General features: G+C 44.4%; 1 protein-coding gene across 1 annotated transcript in view; it reads right to left on the bottom strand.

The window, feature by feature from the left end:
* SFMBT1 (Scm like with four mbt domains 1) overlaps window positions 1–19,351 on the bottom strand; it is a 132,520-nt gene extending 113,169 nt beyond the window's left edge. The window contains exon 1 of the mRNA XM_065885390.1: window positions 19,158–19,351. The gene's annotated coding sequence lies outside the window, so the exon portion shown is untranslated. The remainder of the gene's footprint in view (window positions 1–19,157) is intronic.
* Window positions 19,352–20,002: the final 651 nt, after the last annotated feature.

Raw genomic sequence — 20,002 nt, 5'->3', positions numbered from 1 at the left:
AAATACAAGCCTGTCACATCTTAGACCAAGAACTGATATCAGGGCTCTGAGTAAGGACTATAATCAGATTAGGAGAGGCCAGTATGATCTTGTAAGTGACAGAGATCTAATCTGGGACACAACTGGGCCTAAACACAGATTTTCTGAACTCACGGAAATGAGCACTTAATCACACTAAGAGATCACGGCCACAGTGAAGATATGTTTCCTGTCGTGTTCCATTTTGAGAGGCTGAGTTCAGTTTTGTGGTTCAACACATGGATGTGACTAGGCTAAGCTGGAATTTAATTCTTAGCTTTTAAGGTTGCACTCATGATCTCAGATCTTACCCTTGCTATTAATTTAGTTTGTCCTACATCTACGTTTATTTATCTCTACATATGAATTAAATAAATACCACCTGTGCTGGATAGTTTATGTTGGTACTCAGCCCCATGTTTAACATTCTAGACTCTCCCTGAATCATCAGGTGTGAATCTGCATCGCCAGCCCCCCTTGTCAGTTGTGCTCTCACTCCACTCTGGCAGCAGCCCTGGCAGGCGTTCCTGCTTGGCAGTTAGTGAACTCCAGCAGTATAGGTGAAAAATGGTGGTGTGTGGGCTCTACGCAATACCACCTTCCTCTTTGCTCCTCCAGCCCTTCCTTTTGTACCCAATTCCTAGAATCATACCCCCCCTTTTTTTAATTGACATATAGCTGATTTACAATGTTGTACCAATCTCTGCAGTACAGCAAAGTGACTCAGTTATACACATAGAATTGTAGCCCCTTTTGATTGAAGCACCTAGGAGTGGTTTCCTGACTAGACATTGTCTGATAGCCTACCAAATTCAGAATTTATGTAATTCACAACCCAGGGTGGGGAGCTATGCTATAAAATATTCATTCATCCATTCAGTCAACAACTTCTTACTGAGCACCTACTGTAGGCAAGACCCTGTTCTAGGTGCTGGAGATACAACATAGACAAAAATCCCTGTCATCAAAGAGCTAACATGCAAGTGCAGGAGAGAGATAATACACAGGCTAGAGAAGTAAAATACACAGTGTTAGATAATAAATGCTAAGGAGAAAAATAATAATCAGGGGCAGGGATATGAAATTTTGCAGGAGGTTGAAATTTTTTTTTTTTTTTTTGCGGTACGCGGGCCTCTCACTGTTGTGGCCTCTCCCGTTGCGGAGCACAGGCTCCAGACACGCAGGCTCAGCGGCCACGGCTCACGGGCCCAGCCGCTCCACAGCATGTGGGATCTTCCCAAACCAGGGCACGAACCCGCGTCCCCTGCATCGGCAGGCGGACTCTCAACCACTGCGCCAGCAGGGAAGCCCAAAACTTTCTTTTTTTTTAATTGACGTATAGTTGATTTACAAAATTAGGTACTAAGGGGCTTTCCTGGTGGCACAGTGGTTAAGAATCCACCTGCCAGGGCTTCCCTGGTGGCTCAGTGGTTGAGAGTCCGCCTGCCGATGCAGGAGACGTGGGTTCGTGCCCCGGTCCGGGAAGATCCCACATGCTGCGGAGCAGGTGGGCCCGTGAGCCGTGGCCGCTGAGCCTGCGCGTCCGGAGCCTGTGCTCCGCAATGGGAGAGGCCACGACAGTGAGAGGCCCGCGTACTGCAAAAAAAAAAAAAAAAAAGAATCCACCTGCCAATGCAGGGGACACGGGTTCAATCCCTGGTCCGGGAAGATCCCACATGCCACAGAGCAACTAAGCCCATGCACCAACTACTGCACTTATGCTCTACAGCCCGCGAGCTACAACTACTGAAGCCCACACGCCTAGAGCTCGTGCTCTGCAACAAGAGTAGCCACCGCAATGAGAAGCTCTTGCACTGCAAGGAAGAGCAGCCCCCGCTCGCTGCAACTACAGAAAACACACGCACAACAACGAAGACCCAACGCAGCCAAAAATAAATAACTAAATAAAATAAATTTACAAAAAAAATAGGTAATAAGTTTCAGGTGTACAACATGGTGATTCACAATTTTTAAAGGTTATACTCCATTTATAGTTATTAAAATATTGGCTATATTCCCTGTGCTGGACAATATATCCTCGTAGCTTATTTATTTTATACATAGTAGTTTGTACCTCTCTTAATCCCCTACCCCTATCTTGCCCCACTTCCTACTGGTAACCACTAGTTTGTTCTCTGTATCTGCAAGTCTGTTTCTTTTTTGTTACAGTCACTAGTTCGTTTTATTTTTTAGATTCCACATATAAGTGATATCATACAGTATTTGTCTTTCTCTGACTGACTTACTTCACTGAGCGTAATGCCAGGAGGGTTGAAATTTTAATCACACAGGTCACTGAGGTGATTTTGGGGGAAAGACCCCAAGGAAGCAAGACAGCTAGTCATGCACATATCTCCAGGAAGGCATTCATGGCAGAGGAAACAACACGTGCAAAGGCCGTCAGGTGGGAGCCCCCTGGGCTTATTGGAGAGCAGATAGTGGGGAGGAAGTCTGAGAGGTGGGAAGGCTAAGCCATGGAGCCTTGTGGGATATGACAAAGACTTGAGTGAAAGCAGGAAATTCTGAGCAGAGGAGTGACATCATCTGACTTACCTGTTAACAGAATCTCACTGTGTCAAGGGTAGCCTGGAGGAAGCAAGGGCAGAAGGAGGGGAATCAGTTAGGAGGCTACTGTAATAATCCAAATGAGACTGGATGATAGCTAAGACGAAAGTAATGACAGTGAGGATGCTGAGCAAATTCTGAATATATCTTGAACTCCTATGTGATCATTAAAAAGTCACGGGCTGGTCCCTGAAATCCACAACAATAGAAATTTCTAGGGCTTCCTTGGTGGCGCAGTGGTTGAGAGTCTGCGTGCCAATGCAGGGGACACTGGTTCGAGCCCTGGTCCAGGAAGATCCCACATGCTGCAGAGCAACTAAGCCCGTGCGCCACAACTACTGAGCGTGCGCTCTAGAGCCGGTGAGCCACAACTACTGAGCCTGCACGACGGAGCCCGCGTGCCACAAGTACTGAAGCCCACGTGCTTAGAGCCCGTTCTCCGCAACAAGAGAAGCCACCACAATGAGAAGCCTGCGCACCACAATGAAGAGTAGCCCCCCCTAGCAACTAGAGCAAGCCCACGTGCAGCAACAAAGACTCAACGCAACCAAAAATTAATTAATTAATTAAATATAAATAAAATTGATGATGCAGGCAACTGTACCCTCCTAGGTTATAAAAAAAAAAAATTTCTATCTGACTCCTACCAGGTGAGAATATAATTAGCCAAAGAAAATGTAATAATTGCAAATTAACTTCCTATAATATTCAATATACTGAAAAATTAATACATAACATGCCAGGGTTATAAAAATTTTAATAAATCAAAACAGCAAATGACTCACATATAAGCACTCAGCATAATAACCTCCCTCAGCAATGAAACAGCAAATTAGGGGAACTCAACAGATAACAAAGTAAAAAGTTTGGGGCCCATTTAGGATATACTGTAATCTTGCCAAGCTGCATGCTTATGGACACAAGTTAACAGTTTCCCCTCCATCCCCGTGTTCTGACTGCTGCTCACTCCAGTTCCAGGCAGGTCCCAATGAGCCTGCCTTCAGTTTCAGATATAATAAATAGCCCAAGATCACTGTAGCTAGTTGTTTGCTTCTTCTGGTACTCTCAAAGAGGGAAAGTTGGTGGGAACCTCACCAAAGTTAAACAGCTTTAGGAGGAAGCAGCACTAAAGATAAAGGCTTGGAAAGGGATTTGAAAAGGAAAAGTTCAGGATTATTTTCTTATTTTATACTGGACCTTGTCTCCATTAAAAACTGAAATGAAAAAAAAAAAAAAAAAAAAAAACTGAAATGTTGGGGCTTCCCTGGTGGCGCAGTGGTTGAGACTCTGCCTGCTAATGCAGGGGACACGGGTTCTAGCCCTGGTCTGGGAGGATCCCACATGCCGCGGAGCAACTAGGCCCGTGAGCCACAACTACTGAGCCTGCGCATCTGGAGCCTGTGCTCCGCAACAAGACAGGCCGCGATAGTGAGAGGCCCGCGCACCGCGATGAAGGGCGGCCCCCGCTTGCCACAACTAGAGAAAGCCCTTGCGCAGAAACGAAGACCCAACACAGCCAAAAATAAATAAATAAATAAATCACAAGCGCCACATGCTGTAAGTTAAATTCAAAGTCCAAGTTAATAAACACTGTTTAAAAAAAAACAAAAACTGAAATGTCTTAAGTCTGAGAAAGTCTTACACTAATAATATATAAGTATTCAAAGATTACTCACTCCCTGACCTTTACTCCCACAAACATTATTCCACAAAAACCATTTCTCAAAATAACACCCTACAAAAATGTTAGCCCCTCCTCCCAGCCCTGTCAAACTATCTTCCATAGGAGGCACTTTGTACCTTTCTGACAGCACTTAAACGCTAGCTATTTTGTATCATATCTTATCCTGGTACTATAAGCTTCTCAAGGGCAGGGAATTTACTCAACTTTGTATTCCCTAAACTCCTGGCACCACCACTTTATGAAGTTTTCTGAATAAATTTCTATGTCAACAGATCACGGTACCTCCAATTCAGTAGAGAGGAAAAAACCACAACTTTCTAATGCAGCAATAATGTTCCTGCCTCCAGGGAGGGGTAATGTCATTCTCACAAGAGAAGGAAATTCAGTGCCCACTACCTCGAGGTGCCTCAAGGTCAGCACTGCTGACAGTCCTGGGTGTGCACACTGACTGGGAGTGCTGACAGTCCTGGTGTGCACACAATCGGGAGTGCCTTTTTCACCTGAGAGGGCGTTAAAGCAGAGCTCCTGTGTGAATTTATTAGGCATTATCCACAGGTAATTTGCTTGCTCTACAGTCCTCTTCAAATCCTCTGACGTTAAAACAAGCCTTCAAACCATTGTTTCTTCCACCTGTTCTTTAAACATTGAACGGTCCAACTTGCCACGCTACCCTGTTGCTTACAATGCTTTTCACAATATAAGGAACTTGACTAAATCTAATTGCCAATTTCTATACTTCTTTTTCCTGAGATCACTTATTTATTTATTTTATTTATTTATTTTTTTGGCTGCACTGGGTCTTCATTGCTGCACGTGGGCTTTCTCTAGTTGTGGCGAGCGGGGGCTACTCTGTTGTGGTGCGCAGGCTCCTCGTTGCAGCGGCTTCTCTTGTGGTGGAGCAGGGGCTCTAGGTGCACAGGCTTCAGTAGTTGTGGCGCATGGGATCAGTAGCTATGGCTCTCAGGCTTAGTTGCTCCACAGCATGTGGGATCTTCCCGGACCAGGGATTGAACCCGTGTCCCCTGCATTGGCAGGTGGATTCTTAACCACTGCACCTCCAGGAAAGTCCTGAGATCACTTTCTGAAGGCACCTTATCAACCCATAAGAACTTGCTTTTTGCCATACTATGTTATGCTGTCTCTTTGCCACAAGTCCAAGTCTACAAGTCGCATCCTTCTGTCTGCCTTCATGGGTCAAAACTACTCACTAGAATACAAAATAAATGGCAGAAAGAATGCCACAGCAAAGCAAACACGCTTGACTCCGGAAAGCCCATAGTGCACTCAGCGGCTGCAAGCCCCTGCAGGGAAGGGCACTAGCACTTGTGGACCAGCAGTGCCCGCCCGTTGCTGGCCCAGTGTGTGCACCCTCTGCGCAAGTGATGACAGCCCTGGGTTAGGAATATACTACCATGAATTGTTACCCATTTTTTGATGACAGTATTTTAGAGGCAATGGCAGTACACAGAGGAGATACTGATGGGGGTATGAATGTAAGCTCTGAGGGAGTGTTCTCAAGTTCTTCCAATAAAGGGTAAGAAGTAAGAACTCAGATTACTGAAATATAATAACACTTTAAGATTCAGCTACATAATGCATCATGATTCCAAATTCAGTTTCTTCAGAAGTTACGATACTGGAACCATAGCATTCTGTTTAAAATTCCTTATCAAGTAGCTCAGATAAAAAGCAACTTTAAAAAAAATTAGCTGTATTACTGCCAATGAACAAAATACAAAAAAATTTCCAGAAAATAATTTGTTAGCCAATCCATGCTGCTGTGATTTTCTCAAAACCAAAACACAAACACAAATAAACTAAATTGATAACAAACAGCACACACACAGGTCTTGGGCTTTAAAGGCATGGTTAACACCTCACAGTCTGTGGACATCTTCAGACATCTCAGCCTCCCAAGACTTGGCTGGGAACTCTGCCCCCTCTACCCCTCCTGCCCCACAGGAAGGGGAAGGAGTGGCAGAGACTTTATCTCCTGCTCCCCTTATTCTACTGCACCCAGTGCTGAAGAACAGTCTACTTATACAAACACATTAACTCAGAAAAAACACATTCAGTATTAGAAAGTTTGTCTTAATCCAAGCAAATGCAGTTATCATTATTAGTCCATGACACTGTTTATAGCATAAAAAACTGGAAATACTGACTGAATAAATTATGGAGCAGCCATTAACAGACTACTAGGCAATCATTAAAAGAACAAGGCAGGGCTTCCCAGGTGGCACAGTGGTTGAGAGTCTGCCTGCCGATGCTAGAGACATGGGTTCGTGCCCTGGTCCGGGAAGATCCCACATGCCGCGGAGCAGCTGGGCCCGTGAGCCATGGCCGCTGAGCCTGCGCGTCCGGAGCCTGTTGCTCCACAACGGGAGAGGGCACAACAGTGAGAGGCCCGCGTACCGCAAAAAAAAAAAAAAAAAAAAAAAAAAACAAGGCAGATCTCTGTGAACTTGGATATATCCAAGACATTTTAAATGAAAAGAGCACTACCAATTAAGTTTTTTGAAGTGGGTGGAGAAATATATATCATTATACAAATAGAATTTTTCTGGAAGGAAACAAAAAAAACTAGGAATAACAGTGGCCTGCAGAAGGGACTGAGGGGACTTCCCTAGCAGTCTAGTGGTTAAGACTCCAAGCTTCCGAGGCAGGGGGTACGGGTTCGATCCCTGGTTGGGAAACAAAGATCGATGCCGTGTGGTGTGGCCAAAAAAAAAAAAATTGTACAGAACGGACTGAAGGACTAGGGATCTCAGTAAAGGAGTACTGTACACTCTTTTTCACTCTTCAAAAAATATTTTACTATGTACATGTATCCCTGTTTAAAAAAAAAGATTAAGGAAATTCCTTGTAGGTCCAGTGGCTAGGACTCTAGCTTCCACTGCAGGGAGCACAGATTTGATCCCTGGTCAGGGAACTAAGATTCACATGAAGCACGGCCACGGAGTGGCTGGAAAACAAGCAAACAAACAAAAAGATTAAGTACTTAAGTCTGTGATTATGGTAAAAACAAAGCAATGCAAGAAAAAGTGATGCCTATTAAAAGAATTTATTATCTCTAAATTCTTTGTGGCAACATTTGAATTCAGTAAAACGGGTGGGTGGAGGGGTGGTATAGGAAGAGGTTCATTCTACCCACAGTAACTTTCAACTTTTTGCCAACCGTGATAAAAAAAAAATGTATACTTCCTCCTCAAACCAAGATGCAAAAATCCCTTAAATGTTTGGCTCCACTGTAATCAAAGTTTAAATGATTCAAATATATTAATAGACCTGCAACTAAAGTTCAATTACATTTTACATGTTAATATCACATACTATGAGTAAACAGTTTTACATATCTTTTTGTTTCTAAACAAAGAACTTCAGAATTACTGAAGAGTCCAAATTTTCTAAAGTCTCTCCAGCCAAAAATCAGTTAAGTAAAAAAACTAGAGTATTGACTCATTTTTCCTTTGTGCATGGAAGCAGAACAAAATATATCAAACCAAAAAAAAAAATTTTTTTTTCATTAAAAAATAGAGGGTTTTTTCCCCCACAGCGTCACAATTTCCAAAACTTCTCCATTTCCAGGCAGGACTGAGGAGGGGGTGAGAAGGATTATAGGCAAAGTCTAAGTATGGTCAACCCTCTTTCACTTCTGTGGTGCCTCCCCTGTTCTCAGGTACCCCCAGTCCTCATACAGATACAACATCATCAGCACTCCCACCACAGTAAGAGCATCAATTCAATTAACAATGGTGGGAGGACAATGGATCCACTGGATTTTATTCTGAAGCTCAACCTGGGGCTCATGCACCTGCAAATAACAGGCTCTCATTAGTTACATGAGGGCAAAGGAAGTATCAACAGAATTGCCCCATCCTACGCTCATACAGAACCAGACTGGTGATTGCCTCTCTGTAACTACTATCATGAAAAGTAAAGCAAATGACTGGAGCTAATGCCCTTCAATTTGATTTTTACTAATGGAAATCCATTTGTGTCAAAGATCTGAAGATGGGCAGTTATCCTCGAAAAAGTGATGTTATAAGTTATAAAGAAAATGAAGTTGAGGAAAGGAATGTGGCTCACCTAAAACAATAAACAGACACTCCAAGCTGCAAAATATGACAAAATATTGACTTCTCATAAAAAAAAATTCTGAAGATTCAAAACTAAACTATAATACTGCCCCCAAATCTCCAGAGTTTAAAAACATTTTTTTCTTAGATCATCTACAAGTTGGTTGTTTATTCATACCTCCACGTAACATATATGTATTTGCTACGCCCCATTCTCAGTACAGGGATGCCATGCTGATTAAAGGACAGACCTGGTTCCTATCTTCATGGAGTTTACAACAGCAAACAGAAGAACAATGCATTAGTGCACTGTCTAGTTTTCCCACAAGGAACAATAAGGGAAAACATTCCTGGAGTAGGTTTTAATATTCTCTACAGTGGGGCTCTAAAATACTTTATAATAAATTAAACTTTTAAATTTAAATATTAGAATGAGCTAAAAATAAGATAATTTCACATAGCGATAAGTGCCATGAAGAAAACCAAACAGTAACGAGACATGAAAAGCCAGGGGAGCAGAGGTAAGGATGTTTAGGAAAGGTTTCATTACTGAGCTGACCCCTCTGATGAAAAGGAACTAAATGTAACAAACTCAGTGTACTTGGAGGGACAGAAAAGACATGTGGCTGGATTGTGGGAAAGCAGGCGGAAAAGTGGCAGAGGTGGGCAGGGAACAAATCACAAAGGGCATTACAGACCACAAAAGGAGTTTGGATTTTATTGTAATTACTATGGAAAGCCGCTAGCAGGCTCTAAGCCTAGGAGTGACAAGACAGGATCTGATTAAACATCATAGTTTCTTGTTTAGCAAATAATACATTTTAGAGTAGAAATAATGTTATAAATGATGGTGCTGCAGTATTGCTTCTATGCTTTCGTTCGGCTATAATTCATCTACTGTCTACTCTCTGCTACGTTGTATGCAAGGTACCGATAAAGAATAAAACAGGGTCTCTCACCATGAGCCCTCAATCTGGTATAGACACTGAACAAATAATTATAATTGTAATATTCACAAGAGGAGAATATGTAGAATACTGTGAGTACCCAGGGCAAAGGGTAGTTAATCTGGCCTGGAGAAGTCCAGGGAGGAAAACTCTACAGGAGACCTGAGTCTTACAGGACAAGCAAGAATCTCCTTAGTGTAGTCCCCTAAGCACAACACCCAAACCACTGGTGGAACATGAGAAAATTTAGGGGCTGCTGAAGACTTTCTTTTCAAGTATTTACATAGCATCATTAAGGTGGAATGGGAAAAAGAGTTAACATATAAAACATGCAACTGCAACTTCACAGGTATTGCTTAAAGAGGATTTATTAAGAACTTCAAAGGTACAAACTTCTAGTTATAAAATAAGTCATGGAGATGTAATGTACAGCATGGCGACCGACTATAGTTAATAATATTGTATTACACATTTGAAAGTATCTAAGAGAGTAAATCTTAAAAGTTCTCATCATAAGAAGAAAATTTTGTAACTAGGTATGGTGACAGATGTTAACTAGACTTATTGTGGTGATCATTTCCCAATATATACAATTATCAAATCATTAGTTTTACACCTGAAACTAATATAATGTTGTATGTCAATTATACCTCAATTTAAAAATTAAATTTTTTTAAAAAAAATTTCACTAGCATTTGGTTTTCCCACAACACTGAATATGCGGGTAGTCTAAATATCACTTCAACAAGTGGGTCTGTGCTCTCTGTATATGTATGTGTATGTGTGTGTGTATGTATGTATGTTACTCATTGTGTACTGGGGTTAAAAACTTTTTTTAATACCAACTTTTTTTGCAGCCATTTTTATACTTAAGCCAAGACAACCTTTAATCAAAATTTTCAAACAGATTTTGAAAAAATTCCAAATACTCTCCACTTAAGACTCAAAAGTTATGAAAATTTTCCTGATTTGCTTTATTTTTCTATACATATGTGCATACATGTATACTTTATGAGCCATTTGAAAGTGTTGAAGACATCATGAGACATCATGATACCTCAGCTCTAAACTCTTCAGCTTGCTTCTCCCAAGAATAAGGGCATTCTCATATATAGTCACAACCATTATCACACCTAAAAAAAAAAAAATCCGTAATATCTCCTGTTATGAGGTACATAGTTTGTAAAAATTTTAAGTACAAAGGCTTTGTTGAGAACCTTGGGAGTTCCCTGGCTGCCTAGCGGTTAGGGTTCCAGGATTTCACTGCCAGGGGCTGGGTTCAATCCCTGGTCAGGGAATTGAGATCCCGCAAGCCACGTGGTACGGCCATAAATAAATAAATAAGAAACTTACTGAAGGAATATATTTGGATAAAACGATTAGACTTACTATTACTTGTATTTCATTATTTTTATTTTTAAAATGTAATAATGATTTATAAAATTTAAGTTAAAAAGTCAAAATTTTAGGAACTTCCCTGGTGGTCCGGTGGGTAAGAATCCATGCTCCCAGTGCAGGGGGCCTGGGTTCAATCCCTGGTCGTGGAACTAGATCCCGCATGCGTGCCACAACTAAGAGTCCGCATGCCACAACTAAAGATCCTGCATGCCGCAACTAAGATCTGGTGCAACCAAATAAATAAATAAATATTTTAAAAAATAAAATAGTCAAAAATTTAAAGTAAATTTTTAAAATATTAAAAGAATAATTATGGTAATCATATATGGCCAAAAGCATGAGATTGGTACATGCGAGACTGATATTTGGGGAGCCTTGTGTTAGTGGAGGACACACTGGACATGCAGAGGAGAGTATGTGCAGAGGACCAGGGTGTGGGCGTGGCTGGAGGGACGGGCGTGTGTGAGAGGGGGCTAAGCTGGGCAGGTGAGGGGACAAGCTCCTCAAGGATTCTGTGCACATTCCTGAGGAGCCTGGACTTTCCCCTGCTGGCAGCAGAATAAGTTTATGTGATAAAATCAAGTTTGTTTAGAAAGAGCTATCTGGCCACAGTGTGTCAGATGGATTGGAGAAGGAGGGGCAGAGGACGGAGGGTATGGACAACCATTTGGAGGCAACAGAACATATTTTTAACTGCAAATATTTAACATTTTAGTTATATTATGGGTTGAACAAACCTGCTATACTGGTAAAGGAACAAAACAAAAACAGTAAAACTAAACTAAGTTTACTTGCATGTTCATGCTGTAGAAAAGCAGCTTTTAAGAGAATAAGATAAGTTAGTAGAGACTTCCATAAAACTTGAAAGAAACCCTTGGGCACTTTTGAAGGTTTCAGCATTTAAAGGAGTTGGCTCTTTTTAATACCTAGTTTCACTTTCCAAAGTGGCTTTCCTTTTCCTTGGCAAGATTCATCGCGGCGTTAATTTTATATTTACCAGTCACAATTAAAATAAAACCAATGGGAAAGAGGTGGGGTGCAGAACAGATCAAGTGATCTTCCGACAAACAGAGTGCCCTCAGGCAGTACTGAGCAACTCCAGAAAGTTCCACTTATAGAGTCTAAGGACCAGATACCAGCTCTGCCTCGGAAGAGGAAGAGGGCAGCACCAGAAGGCCTAAGTGGCAGGACAGGATGCTGACCCTTCACTCCCCTTCCACCAGAACTCTAGTTTTACTTATTTTACATATTGGGTTTCCTAGAAAGATTTCACTTAACAAAGGGTCCCATAGCTTCTAAAAAGGTCTGAAAGCCAAGGAGTCAGAACTGCACATTCTTAAGTAAAGGGTTGGTAATTCAAGAATAAAACTCAGTTCCACGGGAAAGCTGTTGGGGGAAAAAATGGAAGCCATCACTAAGAAGGAAGGTAAAAAAAGAGACCTAGGCAGATGGGCCGGCTAGAGGAGTAGCTTTAAGGTAGACTGAGGGATTCTGTTCAGGACCTGTAGATTTTGAGAGGCCAGCAGAGCATCCAAACTGGACAGGCCCAGAGAACAGAGGATATATGGAACAGAGGATATATGGATCTGAAGCTCAGCAGAAAGGTTTAGGGGGGCATAAGGGCTAGATGAAGTCTAAATGTGGGGGAATCCACCAAGGGAAGGTCTGAAAAGGTCACAGAAGGCAAAAAGGTCACAGAAGGCAAAAAGAAAAGGGTCTGCCTCGAGCTAAGATTGTGTGGAGCTAGTGGCACATAGGAGGAGACCCTGAAGTCTCCTTCAGGGTCTGAAGTGGGCAGTCTGTCCACAGCAGAGCAGGCACAGGCTGGACTGGCAGGGGTGGTACTCAACAGAGCAGAAGCTGCAGAAGGGCAAAGGGACCAGAGTAAAGGGTACTGGCCAGGAAGGAAAAGACTGGACAATGGGTCCAGGCTTAAAGGGGCTGGAACTCTTTGAGAGGAAAAGGAGGTTAACAATGAGGTCAAAGATGACACAGGAAGAGTAGGGAAGCCTCTCAAGGAGGTGGCGGAAAAAAGAATACCACACCAGAACCTGAGGTTTCAGTAGTATAGCTGCTTTGGAAAGAGCTCCTCTCAAAGTTAATAGAAAGCCAAAATCAGGGTAAAGGTCAAGGGGTGGGCTGGGAGGACAAACGGTTTTCAGAACCCTGTTGTGCCTTAAAGCTCTGGATCTGGCTGTAGGAGTCATGGAGCCCTCCTCAAGCACTCACAGCAGAGAAGGGAGAGCCACCCTAGAAGGCAAGGCCAGAAGAGCCCACCCAGCCCACTGCTTCCCGTGTCACAACTACTACTGGCAACAGAGCCACTTAAAATTTCTCTCAGTTCACCCAGGAGCCCTTAAGGAAAACCAGGCACAGATAATGCCTAAGAGCAGATTAAGTCTGTTTCCCAATTTGTGTACAGTGTTACTTGTATCAATATTAACAATAATAAAAACTTACGTATATTTTAAATGCAAATACAAACCATGATTGAGGACTAAAATCAACTTCAAAAGGGAAACAAATGAAAATAATAAGCATCAACTATATTAAGAGGTCAAGGGGTTCAGATATCATAAATGACCATAATAACAATCAAATACCCAAAGTTTTTCATATATCTAGCTTTAGCTACTAGATCACCTACCCCTGCCCATTTTGCTCAATAATAAAAATGAAACCTGGACATCCCTGGTGGCACAGTAGTTAAGAATCCGCCTGCTAATGCAGGGGACAAGTGTTCGATCCCTGATCCGGGAAGATCCCACATGCCGCAGAGCAACTAAGCCTGTGCGCCACAACTACTGAGCCTGCGCTCTAGAGCCCGTGAGCCACAACTACTGAAGCCCGCACGCCTAGAGCCCGTGCTCTGTAACAAGAGAAGCCACCACAATGAGAAGCCCACGCACTGCAAGGAAGAGTAGCCCCCGCTCACCGCAACTAGAGAAAGTCCGTGCGCAGCACCAAAGACCCAACGCAGCCAAGAATAAATAAAATAAATTTTAAAACTATTCTGGGTAAAAAATATATATATAATATTTTGGAATTAAATCGAAGTACTTGTTGGTTAACACTTTATTTTTTTATTTTTATTTTTTTTATTTTTTTTTATTTTTTTTTATTTTTTTTATTTTTTTTATTTTTTTTTTATTTTTTTTATTTTTTTTTAATTTTTTTTTTTATTTTTTTTTATTTTTTTTTTAAACATCTTTGGTTAACACTTTAAACTGAATTTCAGCAGGAAAAACTCTTGAGGTATTTTAATGATTGATAAATTTCTCAGTCCATCTCATGTTGTCATTCCAAATACGACTGTCCTGCACTTGCAGCTGCCAACAAACCTCCCTCCATCTCTCATCTAAGACCCTCTCCAAATGTCATCTCAGCCCAAAACCAACTTTCCCAAACCAAGCAGGTACTCTCAACTGCCCTATCCACCCCAAATCAGTCTAGTGATTAACCTTTCCCTAGATTAAGCAAACACACCTGCGTGCAGCACTGTACACCATGTTAGAAATGCCACTGTTTAGCCTTTACCCACACAGTCCAGTGCGTGGCTCTGCAGTTACTCAACTATCAAACCACAAAGTTCAGCAGGGACCTAATACCTTTAGCACAATATATAGACAACATTTTTTTTAAATTATGTCCTTGAGTGATGATCTAAAGTCAAAAAGAGCTGAATAAATTTATAAACATCCTCTTGAATAAAAGAGACTAAAAAATAACTACAAATCTTTAGGTGCCTTTCAGCAACAGGCAAAGATTTACAGTCAAACTTGTTAAAACGTCTACAATAAAGTCATAATTTTTCTTTTAATAACCTGTCTTCTTATCCTCTCTCCCACTTTTGTAAAGCTTAAAAATGAACTTGTAACAACCTGACCACATCCTTTCTATTGTAAACATTTTCCAATGGGGCCAGTTCCACTTGAAGAAGTATAGAGTCATATCAAAATCCCACTCCCTGAAGTCTAATGGTTCAAAATCTCCCAGGTAACCAAAATCCCCAGAGACTTTCAGCCAATTTAACAACTATGTACAAGAAGAAATTTTTTTTTCAATTACAAAACATTCCAGTTAGAAAACAAATTCTATTTACAGAGATAAAAATACCCTGCCATAACAAAACCATACCATTTACTGATTAAATGTTCTTTCATTCTCATTTAAATTATTCTGAAATACTGGTTAACAGCGAAATAAATCCAGAAAGAAAAGTTTCAGGAAATTATAAGATAGAAAAGTTTTAATAAAAAATATTTAGCATTCAAAATACCTGCCTTATGGTCTTCTGCTTTCTGGATTGTATTCATTTCTTTAATGTGAACATGACATGAAGTCATAATAAAAAGGCCAATGAAGTTTGGACAGTTCAGCTTTTCTATAGACTTCAGAGTCAAAAGATAGCAGCTTCTACATCATCATTCTACAGCTAAGCCCAGTCTAGTCACCACTGTGAAAGCAAAAGTACCCTACAGAAGCAGCAAGATTATGAATAAGAAAAGCATTTTTAAAGAGAAAAATCATAGTTTACAAAAAAACAAAAGACGGAATTCCCTTTCATATGTACTTCTCATTTTGCATCTCTTCAGTTGCATCTCTCAAAAAGTTAACAAATTTTAAGTTAAATATCTGATAATGCCAAAGCTAAGAAATCTAAAAAGAGCCACCAAAAAAGGAAAGGAGGAAGGAAGGGAGGGAGGGAGGAAGGAAGGAAGGAGAGATAAAAACTGGTGGATCAATAACAACTAAGTGATGAATTACTTTCCTAATGATGCTATGAATCTTGGGGTAGAGTGACCAAATTCAGCTTAGTTTTTGGCTGTCTGACTTAGTCACAGAAAAACACAATTATTCAGCAGAATCATTTCACAAAAGAAAATCTTTGAACTTTGTGGACTACGCCCCATACATCCCTACCACAGGCCTCAGACAGTTCCCAACTTTGTATCACACAGATGGCCATGCAGTAGAAAAACACAGACCTTTGTGAGAACTAACAAGGATTCACTTACAACCTCTAACTCCTCTCCTTCAGCAGTAGAAACAAGAAAGGGTACAAGAATATACTAAAAGGCATTTGGGTAGGATAAGCAAATTGCTGAAGTACTTGCTTCAGGGGGGGAATGTAAAAAACCCAACTTCCTAGGTCTAACACAAAAAGGTATCTTAATCATGTTGAAATTAAAAAGAAAAAAACACACCTGATACAACTTTTAGTTACTTTTTGTTTTTGCTTTCATCGTTAGAGTTTTAATGATTTGATAAACCAGGCAAATATCCTGCATATATAAATCAAGTTAATTGCTGTCATTTAAAAGGTTGTTAAAGCTTTATGCCCACATTCTTTAATTCACTGAACTTTAAAAAATCCATTTTCATTTAATTTTCTCAGCAAATTCTAGGCTTTAAGGAACTGACTCATCTACTGACAACTTAAATCTGACTTGTTGGGAAAGTTCATGATTCATCCTTCAAACCTAATGTCTGCAAATATACCTGTATTCCAAAAACGAGAAATAACAGATTAATACAGGCCCCATGTCCACAAGGACTCCCAAAAACCACAGATCCAAACCTGCACAGTACTGCCTCAGCTAAAAAGTGATCTTCTGACTAAGAAGTCTCCCAGGTCAGAATTTTTAGTTATTTTAGATATTAAAAAAAGTAAGAATTGTTATAAAAGCATCAGGATTAGGGCGAAAACGACCATAACTCCAGGTTTACACACATGTTGTCCTTCAGTTTATTAATACTGCCCCCTTTCACCCTCAAAAGAGTTCTGTTGCAAAGCAAAACTTACCAATGGTGATGGAAGTCAGTATAGTGATCACCTTGGAAGGGGGAAGGTGTTTACTGAACGGAAAGAATGTAAAGAGAGCCCTTCGGGAGGCTGAAAATGCTCTATATCTTAATCTGAGTGTAGCTACCAAAGCGTATACATACGTAAAAAGTCATTGAACTCTATGTACTTAAATTTTACTGTAAGTTAGGCCTCAATAAATAAATGAATAAATATATATATAAAATTTCAAAAGCATATTAAAATACATGTGTAACTATCTTTCCAGATAATTACATGAAATCATCCAGAGCTCCCAAGATATTTTCTCTAAATGTATTTTAATAAAGATGCACATTGTGAGCACTTTTATGTAGAACCTTTCAAAGTACAGACCGAGATTTTTTTAATCGTTCACTTTAAAAAGTCACCGAATTTTAGAACTGAAAGCAGCAGAATAATGATCCACTCATCCTCTAACTCTGCAAATAAGGAAAACCAAATCTGTAAAGGGTAAGAAACATACCCAAGATAAGGCAGCTAGTCAATGACAACAGCAGTAACGTAACTGTTTCCTGATCTTGGGCCACTCCCGTTTCCACCAAGCAGTTACTTTTCTGACATTATAAACAAATCTCAACTCTGAATCTACCTGTGGCCTAGAAAGATTCAACATATCCCTCAAAACACGAGGCCAACAGGCCCCAAAGTGTATGCAAAAAAACACTCATCTTCCTTCCTCCTGTCAAGACAGTTGACAAATGAACAATTACATTTTCAGGCATTTTGCTTGCGATGCAATAAAGTGTGACATCTGAAAAATGTGGTTCCAGAGGAGAAGGCATATGCAGGGATTGACAAAATCCGTCTTATTTCCTTTCAAATCTCTCTGATGGTTTCTTGGTTCTCAAGACTATATCACTGCTAAGTAGGGCTCACGAAACCTCGCTCAGGGCCGTCCATCCGCATGGCTTTGAGAGAACCGCTGGGAATAACCCCCACTAAATAAAACGCCTGGCCCTGGCAAGGGTGTCCTACCTACCCCAATCCTGGCGCATAACAAAACGTGCAGGTGACCTGTCCTTTACGGCTCAGTTTTAGAACCCAGTGAGCAGCTGATATCTTGTGAAAAACTTAACATACATCCTTTCCGCGGGAATTTATCTCTGTTCTCACAAGGCGTTTCTGCTCCCCACAGGGCAGGCCTGCCTTCTCAGGACACTCTGCTCGCCTCTCCATAGCCTCTTTTCAAGGTCCAAAACGAGACTTTAAAAACAGAAATCGAAACGGTCACGGACCTCCCGAGCGGCAAGCCCAGCTGGGGTCGAGCAGCGGGTTCCCCGCGAGCCCTCGGCCCGCTCGCGCGGCGCTAGGAAGGCCCAGCGCACTCCACCACGCTGGCCCGAAGCAACCGGTTGCGGCGGCCGCTAAACGCTCAGCGGCCGCCTCGGCCCTGCGAAGTTCGGACCTCCGCGCGGACGGCGCGCCCCCGGGCCCTGCTGCGGGTTCGCGCCCCGGCCCGGAGCGAGCCCGGGGGGCGGGTCCGCGGGGGCTCGGCGGGCGGGAGCGCGGGACGCGCGGGGAGGGGCGCGCGGCGGGCCCAGCGCGCCGGGGAACTTGGGCGCCGGCGTTGCCGCCGCCCGGCCACTTTCCTTTCACGCCCCAAGGCTGCCGCTCGGCGCGCTGTCCGCCCGGGACAGCCGGCCGCCGCCGCCGCGGCAAGGCGCCCAGGCGCGCTCCTGCTGCCCGGCAGGCCGGCGCGCGGGGACGCGCCAGGCCGCGCGCGGGCGCCGCGTTTCCCCCCCACACACACCCGCCCCGCCCCCGCCCCCAACGTGCTGCCGCCGCCCGTTGGCGCCTCAGACCGCGCGCCCGCCGCCCTCCGGCTCCCGGCGGATTTTCGTTGCCAAAGTTGCGTGGCTGCCTCGAGGGGGACGCCGCGCGGTCCACCGCCCCGGCGCCGCCGCCGCCCCTTCAGGCCGCCGCGCGGGAAGGCCCAGTCGGCGGCCCCGCTTTTTTACCTGTCGGGAGTTTTCGCGCGCGCACTCGCTCGATCGCTCGCTTTTCCCTTCTCGCGCTCGTTTTCTTTCTTTTCTTCTTTTCGTTCCCCCGTGCGGGCGCTTTTTCCGCTCGCGCCGCCTGCACTCGCCCGCTCGCGCCCTTCTTCCTGCTGGGCTCCGCGGAGCGGGGCGGCCGGCAGCTCTCCCCGCCCCCCTCCACCCGCGCTCCGGCGGAGGCGGCGGCGGCGGCGCTCAGCGCTCCGACTCATTCCAATATGGCACGGGCGCAGGGCGCATGCGCCCGCGCCCCCCCCACCATCCGCGCTCCTCCCGGCAGCCCGCGCCCCTCGCGCCGCACGCGTGGCGCCCCCCGGCCTGGCCTCCCAGAACTCGCCCGCTTGTCTTCCCGCACCGCTGGGCGGTTGCGGGAGGCGAGGCGGCCGCGGACTGGGGTCCTGGGGTGTCCAGCGCCGCCAGCTGCCCCAGCCCCACGTGCCCGCAGCCCACAACTTGCAGCGGACACCCCCGAGGCCGTGGCGCAAGGCAAGCGGCGGCGCCTCCGGCCCCCGACGGCGCTGCGACCCCGCGCTGCCTGGCCCCGACAGGGAGACGCGCCCCCAGGGACCCAGCGCCCATCCTGTCCCTGCTCCAACCCACGAGGGAAGGGCCCCCGCGCCTCACCTCAGGTTGTGGACAGAGCCCAGGAAACCGGGTGGCGTCCCTGTGTAGATTTTGGCGTCCGAGCCGGGGGAAGCGCGATGCTGTCGTCCGCACGTGACAGCCTCCGGCAAGATGGCATTAGCGGAGGTACGGACCGAGCGACAGCTGGATACCAGATCGGCGCGTGTCGCCGTGGGAGAGGGCTGCGTCCGCCCGCCTGGCCCACGTCGGAGACGTGGCGCGACCCTTGAGATCTGGGAAGGCACCCAAGTGCCCCCTGTCTGCGAAGTCAGACCCGGACCCCCGGCACACCCGATGTCTCTAGGCTTCCGCAGGAGGTGCCCTGTAAATCCGAGTTTTCCTGCCGCTCGGGGCCCCGGCGAGGGGGCACAAGACGGCTGCCGAATTCCGGCGGGAGTGCAGGGGGCCCGGGGTCGGGACAGAAGCTCGAAGGTGGCTACAAGCCAGCCCCGCAACCCGAGGTGCCCACGGGCGTTATGTTCCCCAAGCTTGCCCCTTCCCCAGCGAGGGCAGGTGCCAGTGGGACACCCCTATCCCCACCTGCTCTGGAGAGTTCCATGCAGAAAGGAGTCCCTGCGCCGTAGAGACCCAGGAGTGCCTGGACTTCCGGGCCCAGGGAGGAGGTCTCCAAGAGGGCTTTGACGGCTCCTGCCTTTCGGGGAGGAGGAGGCGCCCCCACCGCAAGAAGGAGGTCTGGGGTGCCAAATGCGGCTCAAATCACTTCCTACTGACCTCAACCATCGCGCTGGAAAATATTACCCCACTTTACAGACAAGAGTTGCTCAAAGTCACGCTGCTGGCTAGATTTGAATCCAGTTTTTTTGTTTGTTTTTGTTTTAACTGCC

Source organism: Phocoena phocoena, chromosome 10 (genome assembly GCF_963924675.1).
Source record: "Phocoena phocoena chromosome 10, mPhoPho1.1, whole genome shotgun sequence".
NCBI lineage: Eukaryota > Metazoa > Chordata > Mammalia > Artiodactyla > Phocoenidae > Phocoena > Phocoena phocoena.
This window is presented reverse-complemented; position numbering and strand designations above follow the sequence as displayed.